This window comes from Aotus nancymaae, unplaced genomic scaffold (genome assembly GCF_030222135.1).
Source record: "Aotus nancymaae isolate 86718 unplaced genomic scaffold, 86718_ANA_hifiasm-v0.15.2.pri h1tg000046l, whole genome shotgun sequence".
In the NCBI taxonomy this organism is placed as follows: domain Eukaryota; kingdom Metazoa; phylum Chordata; class Mammalia; order Primates; family Aotidae; genus Aotus; species Aotus nancymaae.
Genome location: NW_026988460.1, coordinates 9,130,369 through 9,143,058, shown reverse-complemented (window position 1 = coordinate 9,143,058; position 12,690 = coordinate 9,130,369).

The following is a 12,690-nucleotide window of genomic DNA, read 5'->3' as shown; positions in this document are numbered from 1 at the left end:
AACTATTAGGAGCTGGATTATTAGGGGTAGGGGTCCCCCACACCTTAAAGGGCTTTATATTTAAACCCCAACAGGTTCTCATAGTAAACATCTGAAAATATTGTTTTCATGCCTCTGGCAGTTGGAAGGAAAGAGTAATCACTGTGAAATCGCTCAGTCTTCTCCTTAACAAAGGTTGACACTCCAGAAGAAAGACTCTACTAAGAGTTTATCACAGCAGAGACATTCCTTCCACTGAAGCTCCTAAGAAGGGAAAACAAATCAATAGAAATCAACGTTTCAAGGAAGTATGTTGAGGATGCTGCAGCCAGGGAAGAGAATAGGGAGAAGCAGGGGGATAAAAGCTAGATCATGAAGGTCACAGCCCCAGATTTAAGTGGCACATGGTGGTGGAAGTGCCTGCAATCCCAGGCTCTTGGGAGACCCAGGAGTTCCATCACATCACTGGACTCCAGTCTGGGTGACAGAGTGAGACTATCTCTGATACAGGATCTAAAAAGAAATTATTTAGGCAGATAGTGAAAGCAAAAGAGTCCTCAGCAAGCTTTTCCTTGTAATAAAAAGCAGCCCCCAAATAATTTCTTTTCTAATAAAAAGCAGCCTGAAAAATCAAGCTGCAGGCATGGATAGGCAGGCTGGAAGCTTGCACAGGTGAATGCCGGCAGCTGTGCCAATAGAAAAAGGATACCTGGAAGTCAGGTATATCCAACATAGCAGTTCCCTCTTCCCTTTTCTTTGTTGCCACTTGTGCATGGACAGCATGGTACTGGCCAGGTAGAAAATCCATTTACATAATAAAAGATCAGGGTGGGATGATCAGCCTCTTTGCATGCTATGTAAATTGGTTGCACATCTATTCCAACCAATCCTCTGTGCCCTACCTATGTAACTCAGACACAGCCTCCTCAAGCTCATCTATAAAAGCAGCTGCATCTTGTTGCAAGCCCAGAAACCCAGTCTAGTCCCCGTCCTCTGCACGAGGAAGGTTTCTTCTTTCTTCTGTCTATTAAACTTCCGGTTTTTGTTTTGTTTTGTTTTGTTTTTGAGATGGAGCCTCCCTCAGTAGAGACAGGATGCTACCATCTTGGCCAGGCTGGTCTTGAACTCCTGACTTCATGATCCACTGGCCTTGGCCGCCCAAAGTGCTGAGATTACAGGCATGACTCACCACACCTGGCCTAAACTTCTGTTCTTAAGTGTATTCTTTGTGTGTCTGCATCATCGACTTCCTTGACATGAGACAATGAACCTCCAGTATTTCCCCAGACCATGATACTGCTTTATAAACAAAAAACAAAAACAAACAAAAAAAGATTTAATTGGAGAATTATAATAAGGCAATATCTCTACTACATCTTAATACCATACCATCAGCCTACAACACAATGACAGTGGGTCACAACAGAAAAAGCTCTCTCTTTGAAAAGAGGTACATAGTTAGGGAAGTGTAAAGTCAAGATGGGAGACAAAAGGGGGAGACAAAAAAAGATCATTAGCTGAATTTAAAGCCTCTGGCACCTACAGCTACAGCAAATATTAAACACAACCCTACTCCTAGAGAGGTTAAAATAAATGTTCACACTGAAGACTTACTTATCTTAGTTCCCATTACTTGATGCATGTGTAGATTTCTACAGAGTATTATAAAGCATGATAAAGGACAAGGACAAACACAATCTGAAGAGACAAAGCTACTATCAGAACAACACTTACATACGACTCAGATGTTGTAATCATCTTTTTAAAATAAATATGATTAACATTTTAAGGATCCTAATGGAAATAGTAGTGGGTAATGTCAGCAGAGGGATAGAAACTCTAAGAAACAAAAGACAATGCTAGAAATAAAAAATCCTGTATATTGTTATGGAAATGCCTTTGATAGGTTTATGAATGGATTTGACACAGCAAAAGAAAAATTTCAGTTATTTTAAAGATAGGTCAATAGAAACTTCCCAAAGAGAAATATTAAAATTGAAAAAAAATAAACAATTTTTTAAAAAAGGGCCAGGTGCAGCAGTGGCTCACACCTGTAATTCCGACACTTTGGGAGGTCAAGGCAGGCAGATCACTTGAGGTCAGGAGTTCAAGACCAGCATGGCTAACATGGTGAAACCCTCTTTCTACTAAAAATACAAAAATTAAATGGGTATGGTGGCGTGCACCTATAATCACAGCCACTCGGGAGGCTGAAGCAAAGTGGCTTGATCCTGTGAGGTGAAGGTTGCAATGAACTGAGATTGTATCACTGCACTAAAACCTGGATGAAAGAATGAGCCTCTGTCTCAAAAAAAAAAAAAAAAAAAAAAAAAAAAAAAAAAAAAAAATATATATATATATATATATATATATAAAGTAAAAATAAATAAATAAACCCAGAACATCTAAAACTGTAGAACAATTTCAAATGGTATAACATATGCAGAAATACTAAAAAGAGAAGAGAACAGAACAGTAGGAATATTTAAAGCATTAAAAAAAAGCCATAAAGTTTGGAATTCTGCATATATCACCAAGTAAAACATTTACTAAGATATTTCCCAAATTTACAAGTGACAGTATGGGCTCCTGTATTGTAGAAAAGCCTGTATTTCTGTGAGCAATGAGTTCTATATTATAGCAGAAGGTAAGAGAAAAGGAGTTTAGTAAGAGAATGGTAAGCAGAGGTGATTGTGAAGGATCATAAATATCACTATATCATTTTGATGTCAATTCAAAATCCATGATGTAACTTTGCCTTAGAAACACATAGTAATAATGGGATTTAGAGTAAGATGAGGCTGGAAAGCTGTAAGTCCGTAAGTCCTTACTGCAAAATTCTAGGAAAGGAATAGTGAGAACTGTGTCTGTGGCAAAAGTTAAAGAATTTTACTAGAGATAGGACATGGAATAAGTCCTATAACCAAGTAGAAAAAATAGTAAAAATAGTAGACTAATAAAAAGCAATCAAGTAAGAGATTCGAGTTGGGAAATCCCACTGACCAGCACCAATATGAAATTATTGTCTAACAAAGGAGTTGATATTTCTAATTTAGAGTTTTCAGAACTGCAAGTAGCAACAAAGACATCATTTAGAACTTTCTCTGGAAAGCCCCTACTATTTGTAAACGCATAAGGAAGTGCATACTTAACCACTCATATGACCTTGAAAATCATGGAGAAGGATGTCCATGTAGATAGCAGTGGATAATGCGAGTATGGCTGTTTTTAAAACTTCTGAGAGACCACTATTAAAGCTTCGTATCTTACAAATACAGATGCTATAGGCATTTGATTTTGGCCTCACTGACTTCGACACTCTAATTACCAGTTTTCTTTATGGATGAATTAGTTGAATAGCTGTGTGATTTATCCTGATTGATTGTCATCATGGCACATTTGCAGAGGGAATAGTCAATGAAATGAATTTTTAGCAATAGCTATTCTGGCTTCCTTCAATATACATGTGGTGTCAAGGCCTGACAGTTATTATCTTGCATATTTTAAGGCACCCTTTCTTTTGAGTAGTATCTTAAGAGTTTATTTGAGTAAAAATTATAATACTTGCATTATGGATGATGTGATATGAAGGCAAGATGATTACATGGCTAAATGGTCTTTCACTGCTTCTACTATACTGAATTGTCAAAAGCCCTGTCAAAGAGGTTACAAATTGGTGACCACAAAGAGGTAGATCCACCCCCCAGATGTGTTTGCTTAGACCATGAAATATTTTATGACTTTTAGAATAAACCAACAAAATATTGTTTTGGAAAAAATAGATTTTACACGAACTACTCCCCACCCCCATGTGCATGTGCATGCCTGCGTGCACGCACGTGCACACACACACACACACACACACTTTAGAGCTTGGCAATACTGTTCCTGAAATTCTGTGTCAACAATGACCTAACTGTAGTCTCCATTACTCCTCAAATGCATTAATTCACATTTAATCTCTGCGGTTTCCTTTATTTAAATTGCTTGCTTAGCCCATTGTTATCAGTTAACCAGGGGTGCCATAACAAAATACCACAGCCTGGTATTCTCTTATAGTCCTGGAGGCTGGAAGTCCAATATCTAGGTTTTAGCAGGTTGGTTTCTTCTGAGGCCTCTCCTTGGTTTGCTGCCTTGATGCTGTGTCCTTGCATGGTCTTTTCTCTGTGCATATGCCTTCCTGGTGTCTCTTCTTCCTACAAGGACATCAGTCCTGCTGGATTAGGGTCACAGGCTTATGACCCCATTTAATCTTAATTACCTCCTTAATGGCCGTAACTCCAAATATAGTCATATTGGGGTTAAACTTTTAACATAATGAACTTTGGTGGGTCACAAATCAGTCCATTACATCCCTGTAAACATTTGCGTTTGTGAATGCTTACAAGATATTTTTAACTTTTTTATATTGGGAGGAGCCATCCAGTAGGACTCAACACAGAAGAGGCAGAAGGGGACTCGGATGTCATTGGCTTGACTTCCTAACTGATACAGCTCCTGCGTCATTGCTGCTGTCCAATCAACTTTTGCTTCACCCTTTCTGAGATAGCTAAATGTTCTTGCTAATCATTGCCAACCAGATCCTTTTCCATTAAAGCATACTGTTCTGATTGATCAGCTTGCATTTGTGGAAAGATTTTGTTTGAGTTATCATTCGTTGCATCATGTAAAGTCTTGGTTATTTAAATCCCTGGAGACGAATTCCTTCCTGATAATGCTGATGGTAGTCGCCCTGCTGTTCTTTTGAGCAACTGGTCTCTTAAAAAATAAATCATTAGGACAATGTGTTTTGCATAAAAGCCATATTTCCTTTTCGGCTGGTCACTGCAAAGCAGAGATGTCTATTCTTTTGGCTTCCCTGGGCCACACTGGAAAAAGAATTGTCTTGGGCCACACATAAAATACACTAACACTAGTGATAGCTGATAAGTTTTAAAAAATTGCCCCAAAATCTCATAACGTTTTAAGAATGTTTACAAATTTATGTTGGCCCACATTCAAAGCCGTGGGCCCCAGGTTGGGCAAGCTCCCTGTAAAGCTTAGAAACAAACACAGGGGAGGCTATGCCACTTAGAAACCAAGAAGTACCTGCAGGCTGGCATAAGGCCTCATAATGGTAAACCCAGCACTTTGGGAGACTGAGGCAGGAGGATCGCTTCAACCTGGGAATTTGAGACCAGGATGGGCAACATGGTAAAATCTCTTCTCTACAAAAAATAAACAAAATCAACACGGTGTGGTGGCACGTGCCTGTGGTTCCAGCTACTTCAGATACTGAGGTGGGAGGATCACCTAAGTCTAAGAGGTTGAGGCTACAGTTAGCCAGGATCACGCCACTGCACTCTAGCGTGAACAATAGGGTGAGACTGCCCCACTGCCCCCACCATCCCAAAAAACGTGCCTGGAGTCAGAAAGCGTAAACTCAAAATCCTCCCCTGCACTCACTAAGTGTTTAGTTTTTGGCAAGTTACTTATATCTTAGAACGCTGGTTTCTTCACCTGTAATTTGAAAAACACAGCAACAGTAAATGCTTTTAGTCCAGTTCTTGACAAATTTTTATGTGCTCAGGAATCACCTGGGACCTTGTTAAAATGTAGATTCTGATTCAACAGATCTAGGATGAGGCTAGAGTTTCTGCATTTCTCACAAATCCCAGCTGACGCTGATGCTGGTCTGTAGACTACACTTGGAGTGGCGGGGTCTTTGAGGATTAAATGAGATATAGGTGGAAAGCAGCTAGAACCCTGCCTGTAACATTGCGAGAATTCAAAACAGCCTTCCTTCAAAAGTTAGTATTATTCAGATGAAGCTTTCAGGTCAGTATAATCTGCCTTTGTAGGAGGATTCATTGTAATCTTGATCATGGCATTCCTTTGTGCATCTCCTTCCACTGCACTATAAACTCATGCAGTTGCATTATAGTTTATGTAATTTTAGATACCACCTGAAATTTTTTTTATAAAGAAAGATTATATAAACTAAATACATTGATAAATAGACAATGAGAATGTACTTTTAAAAATTTATTTAAAATACTGTGATTTCAAAAACTAAATCAGAGTACCCACTGTAATCACCACCACTCCTTATTCAGCAAGACACTTCCACAGACTGCACCCCGGTGCACCTTATCACATCTACCTTTTCATGATCCCAGAGCTTGCACACCAAAATCCAGTTTCTCCTAACTTCTTTCAGGTCCTTCAAAAGTATTATATATACAAGTGTCCTGTTCTTTGTGTTTCCTACTTCCTCTGATATATATTTATCTGCCCTCTGCTTCACATTTCAGCTTAGATACCACTTCCTTCAGGAACTTGCCTGATTGCCCTCTAGATCTGAGTTTCCTGCCCCTTCAGGGGCTCTCATAGGACCTTTGCCTACTCTTATCTCTCTGCATTTCAAAATGTATCATAACTACTTATTTATTAATAGGTCCCTGTCATCTCCTATCTCCCTTATCTGTAAACTTCAAGAAGTCAAGAGTACTATGCTTATGTCCTGTTATATTCTTAATACTTAGAACAGTGCCTAATTGGTGTTATAGTAGGCATCATAGTGAAGACTCAATACATATATGCTCCATTAATGATGAATGGATGAGTGGATAGATGGATGGATGGATGGATGAGTAGATATAAAAGCAGATATCTCCATTGTTTGAAGATTTTCATACAACATTTATTAGCAACAACTTGGATTAATTTTATCTGGCCTGAAATCCCTGAATATAACAATCATCTCAAAACCTATACACTTACTGGCAACTTAATCTCCTTTGCCTAGTTGTAAAGACGTTTAGGAATAATGGAATTGTTATCTGGATTTTAGCATGTGGTAAATATCTCTCCCTGAGACCTGCTATGAAGGGGTTTCAGGCTGAATTTCATTTAACTTTATCCGTGAATAAGATTGTACCTTCATCAAAGCCAGTAATCTAACATATGTAACAAATGTGCACAGAAAGAAATAGGCAAATACTGAGGAGTAGATTTTCATGAACTCACCATCACTATAAGAAAAAAAAAAAAACCCTTCAAATTATATTCGGGATTGATCATACCTCAATCTCATAATTTTCATCATTCGAAAGAGAAATAGCTCAGGATTATTACTAAGATAAAAATAATGAAATTGTTTTCAGTTTCTGTAACATGATTGTATAATTCTCTGTTCAATTTAAAATAAAATAAATTCTTCCATTTTGGATGCGATTGGATAAACTGAGTGCTTATCAGAAATGATGTTATATTTTCAGAGAATGATAGCCCCAAGCTTAATCAATCCTCTGAAAATATAATATACATTCACAGAAATATTTTAAAAATATATCCTGAGGTTTTTATCTTGGTTGGAAATATAGCATACTCTATTATATAGGACAGAAACCATTCAGCATGTGCCTTGAGGGCCATTAAGTTCCCCAGGACTTCAGATAATGAAGATAAACAGTTTAACCTTTGCTAGATGTGGGACCCTGGTTACCACAATGTCTCATTAGGAAGAGGCACACTAGGCAAAGCACAGAAAAATGCATTACCAAGCACCATGCCTCTAAGTGGTGACCCAGCTCCACTACTTTTATACTCCATTTTTGTTTTCTCACCCCATTCTAGCTATTTTCTATAGCCAGATCACAGTGCTTTTGTGAAAGATTTTTGTCACCAAATTTTCAGCTTAAGTTTTGAGAGTTAAAAATCACCTACATGTTGACCCAATAGCTTGCAATGTATTCTATAAACTGAAATCCTTTAGGAACAAACATTAGGATACTCCCTAGCATTTAGAAAGATTTCCGACATTTGATTTGCAATTATGGAGAATTCAATTTGCAATTATTGAGGAATAGGGGTGGAAGTAAGGAAAAAGGTATTAGACTATTTGTGATTAGCAAAATCTATGACAAAAAAATAAAAATAACAATCTTACCTTGGTTGTTAGAACCTGATAACAATATCTTAGTTTCTTATGCAGTAAGATAAGGTAGTGGAACTAATAATGACTTACTCTGCTTTTCTTGAATGGATCTCAGGAGGAAGTAAGCCAATGGCAAAATCTTGCTTCTGAGTCCCACCTTGCAAGAGACAGATGGTCCATTGAGGAGCAGGCTTTTGTTTCTCTTAATAGGAGTAAGAGGAATACTATAAGGCACAGCTATAGATGGAGAAAAACATGCATACTATTTGGAAAAGACACTTAGACTCTTGAGAGCTTGTGAAGACTCAAAACAAAGTCAAGTCACAGTGTCAGCTGTTTCAAAATGGACTTGACCTTTCACCCGTCCCAAGAGAGAAAGATTATCTTGCCTAGGAATAAAAGTGGATAACAACTTCATAGAGATGAATCATTACGTCATGTCCTTATTTCCCAATAGATGTAGTAAATAAGGCTTTTTTTTTAAATAAAAGACCTAGGGTTGAGTGTCTTATTCAATCAAGTCACATGAGGAGATGTGTGAAGATTGGAATAGGTAACATTTTTGTAATTCTAAATCCATGGATTAAATCATGGAACTTGAAGAATCTTTTACTGCATTATCTTGCAATATCCGTGGTAGCTCAAGAAGTTCAGCTTGCCATGACCAAACAATAATGGATAAAATATAATCTGGATATATTTAAAACCTCCAACAGATAGCTCCTAAGAAGGCTGAAAAGTAAGGAATACCATCAAGGCAATAATAAAACTAGGATTTTTTTTAACATATTAAAACAATTCCCTCTTTTCCTTTTATAGAGAGCCATGTTATGACTCTGATGGGCTCAGGGACTTGTATCTTCTTGGGCCCCTTTTTCCAAAAAAACATTTAAAATTATATTTTATGACTACATTGTCATAAAGATGAATATATTATGTATTATTTTCTTTCACCTAAAATTCATTCATTTTTTCTGATTAAAAATAAAACACTTTCTTAGCCCCTTAACAGTACTGTGGACCTTAAGCACTGTGTTTTGTGGACCTGCTAGAAAAGTCAGCCACGCTATTATCTAGTTGTACCTAGAAACTAAGTATCTTCTTTCAATTCACAATACAGATTCTCATGCCTAGGAGTCACATCTTAGCGAACTAACACACTAGAAACTGCAATACCAAGCAAAACATTAAGTGTAATCTCAAATGCTTTTTTTCCCCTCCAAATTCATTTTATCAAGTTTATTTGATTAGCAAATATGTCAGCTAATCAAAGTACATTTGTTGGTTGCCTTTGAACAATGCTAGCTTTCATCAAATGTCCTCTGAAGGAAGCTCCAACTCTCAAAGATCCAGATCATCTACATTTTTATTACCTACTGTGTGACGATAATTCATCTCTGTATCACAGCCCTCCTTCATGAAATCAGTGGGTTAGACAAACACAATCACAAGAACATGAGCTCCAAAAGCAAGAGATTTTTTAAATCTTTTTTTGGTTTGTTTTGTTCATTTTTTTCACTGATGACTCTCAAATACCCACAACTTTGCCTGACACATAGTGAATGTTCAATATGTACTGAGTGAACAAAGTTCACTTGATGATACCTCCTTTAAGTCTCTTTCTACAGCCCGTTTACCACCTCTGTTAGTTTTTGTCACCATTGTCTCTTTCCTTCATTGACCTATCTGCCTCTTTGCTCTAGTTGGTCTTCTTCCTATGTACTTTTCTGAGTGTTCTTCATAAAGCTCAATGTTGATGATGTAGTCATCTTTTTCTAAAGTCTTTTGATGGTTCCTCATATTCTTCAGAAGCAAACAAAATCCAAAGTATTTAAGTATAAGGTATAAAAATCTCTTCATGTGCCAACACCAGATTATATCTACTCTTGTCCCAAGCAGGCTACTGAATTCTTTGATAGAGCTGAGAATCTGCTCATCTCTTTAGCCTCCAGTTCTCTGCACATGTCATTCTTGTGCATGGATAATCCTTTCTCAAGCCTTTCTTAAATTCACTTCCCTTGACCCCACACCTAACCTGACTAATTCCCACCTACTCATCACCTTCTCTTCCCTTTATGATTCCTAGGCATTCTCCTACATTCTCATATATCATCTGCAAATTCCTTTTATGATAGCATTCATTTGATTTTATTGTGACTAGGTGTTTAGGCACCTGTTTCTCCCACTACATTCTAAGTTTCTCTAGGGAATGGTTTCACTGTGCAACATTTTATCCCCAGAACCTGGCACAGTATCTGAAACTTGTAAGAAATGTAATAAACAGGCCAGACATGGTGGGCTTGCTCCCGTAATCCCAGAACTTTGGGAGGCCAAGGTGGGTGGATCATGAGGTCAGGAGGGGAAAGATATATGCCACAAGATAGTGCAAAGGTACGGCATCAAACCCTTCCTGTAGGAGTGAAAGATGTCAAGGCAGAGAGATTTGCATGTCCCACAAGTTACCTTTAGAGGATGCAATGACACTCTTGAGGGAGCTAAGAGAGGCTCATGAGTACTGCAAAGCTAATGGTCTAGGACAAAGAAAGAAAATGATTGCTATGAAAATAAAGGAATGAAATTGGCAAAATGATGTGTGCTGTTGCTGAAGCTAGAGAGCACAAAGGCAAACAAGCTGCATCCTAGGTCTGCTTATTACAGATAAGATTTCTCTGTATGTAAGGGTCAGTGCATTCAATATTCAAACAATCATTCAGTAGTCTTAAACTATAAAACAAAAAGCATCCATAAACACACAACCCACAGGATGGCTTGTGCTACCATTACTGACAGGTTTCTTAAAAGTCGATCAAAAGACACTGTACTCAGTTTTCCTATACACAAATGAAAGTGATAAGGATGAGAAACATGCAGTGTGTAGCGTAGATAAAGGAAAAGAAGATTTTACAACAAACACATATTCTGCTGACAATGAAAAAAAGCAAAAGAGAAAGAAGTATGGTTATGAATGTTGAGGACCATATTAATTAAAAGAGACTTTGGGAATGAGTGCTGTGCTTTTATCAAAGAGAGTATAGTTTTAGAGAGAAAGGTCATTCTAGACTGCTGAGTGGCTTGGTGTAAACTGGAGCCTACTAAGTCTGTTAATTTATTTACTGGCTATGATAAAATCCAGAAAAATATCAGTGGCTATAATAGCCCAGTTGTATTTATACAGAAGATCAAATATTACAAGCCTACTGTTCAAGAAAATAAATGTGTGGATAAGCAGAAGGCATAGTTATTAAAAGCAAGAAAGCTGGGTTTAATTCTAGCACTGCCACTGGCTGGCCCTATCAGTTTGGGTAAGCTGCCCAGTGAATCTGTTTCTCAGGCTCCTGTCCTGGAAATAAGAAAATCAAAACAAATGCACCATTAAATCACTTTCTTTTTAATATTTTGGAATTTTATTAAATCTTTCTGATACACTGTGGAAATAAGAATAAAAAAGTGTTTTGTGGAAGAAAAGACATTATTTTAGTGAATGATAGCAGACACATGTTATTGTATTTTACTTCTGTTGTGTTTTGAAACAAAGTCTTGCTCTGTCACCAGACTGGGGAGCAGTGGCATGATCATAGCTCACTGCAGCCTCAAACTCCAAGGTTCAAGTGACTCTGCTGTCTCAATCTCCCAAGTTGCTGGAACTACAGACACCTGCCACTATGCCTGACTAATTATTATTATTATTATTAATTATTATTTTGTAAAGGTGAGGTTTGTTACCCAAGGGGATCTCAAACTCCCAGCCTCAAGTGATCCTCCCACCTCAGCTTCCCAAAGCGGTTATTGCACTTTACAAATTGCTTAATATATGTTTTCCAAATCATAGATTTAGAAGTACTTGTAGATATTAGAAAGTTACTGGATTGCAAAATTGAATATGGAAATCTGTCTGGCATTTTATTTTCCTTTCTTTGATGTACCAGAAGAAGAGCTACAAATATTTTTTCTTAATTTCTGACATGATTTGAAGATTAGGCTCTCCTTGCCTGCACATAAAAAAATTAATTTTGGAATTAATGATGATTTTGGTTTTCCATTTAGAGCACTATCAAGGTTTATTTTGAAAGAGCAAAGAAGGAAAAAGCTTGAGTTGCACACATATCTCCTATTCACATTTCATTGGCCCAAATATGTTCGCATGGACACATCTAACTGCAAGGGATGCTGGAAAATGTAGTCTTCAGTGGGCAGCAAAGTATCGAAGCAAAACTGGAAGCACTTTGTTACCAAAAGAAAAAAAAAGGTGGATGCTGCTTGGTAAGGCAGTTACTGAAGAAGGGAGTAAGTCTGGCACCCTAAAAGAGCTGAGTAGGAAATCTGACAGAATGAAAGAAGGAAATGTTTTAGGTATGCAACTGTCATGGGAGTGCCAAATTATTAATGAAGAACACCCAGATCTCACTGCACAAGCACCCCTATCTATCCCTTGTTTCCAGGGTATAGGTTGTTAAAAGAAAAACTTTAGCCAAATTAAATCTAAAGTTTAACTGAGCAAGAGTGAATCAAGGAGTCTCCCTGAGCCAGAATAGGCTCAGAGACTCCAGTGCAGACACATGGTAGATTTATGGGCAGAAAAAAGAAAGTGACATACAGAAAATGGAAGTGAGGTACAGAAGCAGCCGAATTGGTTATGCTCAGTGTTTGCATTATTTGAACATGGTGTGAACAGTTGGCCACCTTTGATTGGCCAATCAAAGTTTTCTCAGAGATTGGCACAAAAGTACACTACAGTCTGTTTATAACTCCATTTAGGTTATAGTTCATGATGTATGGAAAAACCTTTAGGCTGA